This window comes from Gekko japonicus, unplaced genomic scaffold, assembly GCF_001447785.1.
Source record: "Gekko japonicus isolate JY-2015 unplaced genomic scaffold, Gekko_japonicus_V1.1 scaffold1726, whole genome shotgun sequence".
Lineage (NCBI taxonomy): Eukaryota > Metazoa > Chordata > Lepidosauria > Squamata > Gekkonidae > Gekko > Gekko japonicus.
The window spans coordinates 401,261-403,004 of NW_015168706.1; positions in this window are offsets into that span (position 1 = coordinate 401,261).

A 1,744-nucleotide genomic window follows, 5' to 3' on the forward strand; every position below is an offset into this window, starting at 1 on the left:
GGTGGGGGGGGGGGGGGGGCGCATCCGGCTGAGACGGAGACTCGCACTGTGCTGCCCAGAGAAACAGTCTTTGAGCGAGGGGTCGACATCTCTCTCTTTTGCATGATCCTGTCGGAAAGCACCCCACGAGGATTCTGAAACGAAATGGGGGGCACGCGACTCCCCACTACCCTCCCTGCCTTGGGCCGCGGGCACCTTGTTCAGTGTCCTTTCTCCGCTGGCAGCCCAAAAATGCCGTCAACCTTGTTCGTTATTTGGCTCGCTGCATAAGATTGTAACCCCTTTAGGGGGGGCAAGGATGTATTCTTTACTAGCTCTCGTGGATCTACCAAGGGAACAGTATTTATTCCTTTATTCATTCATTCATTCAATTTATACGCTGCCCTCCCCGCAAGCAGGCTCAGGGCAGCGTACACTGGCCAATACAAACAACAATTAAAATCACGTAAAATCCTATAAAACCCGTTCAATTATAAATAAATCCTGATTCAAAAAGGGCTGGCGATAGTGGATAGCTATTTAAGATGGCTTGCTGACGACGGCACACAAAGGCCTCACCATCATTCTGCTCGTCATCTTCCTCATACAAGGGCAGCACAGTAGACAAATAAGTAAAGGCCAAGGTTTTCCTCGCTCGAAGGCCAGTCGAATCCGACTCTAGGGTTGCGGCGCTCATCTCCGTCTCCAAGCCGTCTCCCATCCAAATGCTAGCCAGGGCTGACCCTGCTTAACTTCCAAGACCTGACAAGATCCAGCTAGCCTGGACTATCTAGGTTAGTGATGATCTTCACATAATATCACAGTATCTGTACCTGATTCCTGCAACCGCTGTCTGCCGTACCCTTTTTGAATAAACATAAAATGCCATTGAGGCACCAACGTATGGCAACCGCTTTGGGCTTCCAAGGCAAGAGACAAATAGAGGTGGTTTGCCATCGCCTGCCTCTGTGTAGCAACCCTGGACCTCTTTGGTGGTCCCCCATCCAAGGCCCCAGGCCGAGCGCCGAAGAATAGATTCTTTTGAACTGTGGTGCTGGAGAAGACTCTTGAGAGTCCCTTGGACTGCAAGAAGATAAAATCAGTCAATCCTAAAAGAAATCAACCCTGACTGTACCCTGGAAGGCCAGATCCTGAAGTTGAAGCTCAAATCCTTTGGCCACCAAATGAGAAGGGAGCACTCAGTGGAGAAGACCCTGATGCTGGGAAAGAGAGAAGGTCAAAGAAGACGGGGACGGCAAAGGATGAGATGGTTAGACAGTGTCATCGATGCAACGGACATGAAGTTGAGCAAACTTCAGAGGACGGCGGAAGACAGGAAGGCCTGGCATGATCTGGTCCATGGGGTCGTGAAGAGTCGGACTCGACTGTGCGACTGAACAACAACAACATCCAAGTACAAACCAGGACCAACCCTGCATAGCTTCCCAACTTGGAGAAATATAGGCTAGTCTGGGCTCTTCAAGCTGCTATACCTTTCCTGGAGGTTATCCTCATATGGACTGGAATCTTGGTGTAAAAAAATGAAACAGGAGAATTCTGCAGTTCTCCTGACAAAAATATGTAAATCTTTCATTAAATATGTAATCTTTCATTCAAATCTGCCTCCATTCCTGAGGACTGGAAGGTAGCTAATGTCACACCCATCTTTAAAAAGGGTTCCAGAGGAGATCCGGGAAATTACAGGCCAGTCAGTCTGACGTCGATACCAGGGAAGGTGGTGGAAACTGTTATTAAGGAAAGAATT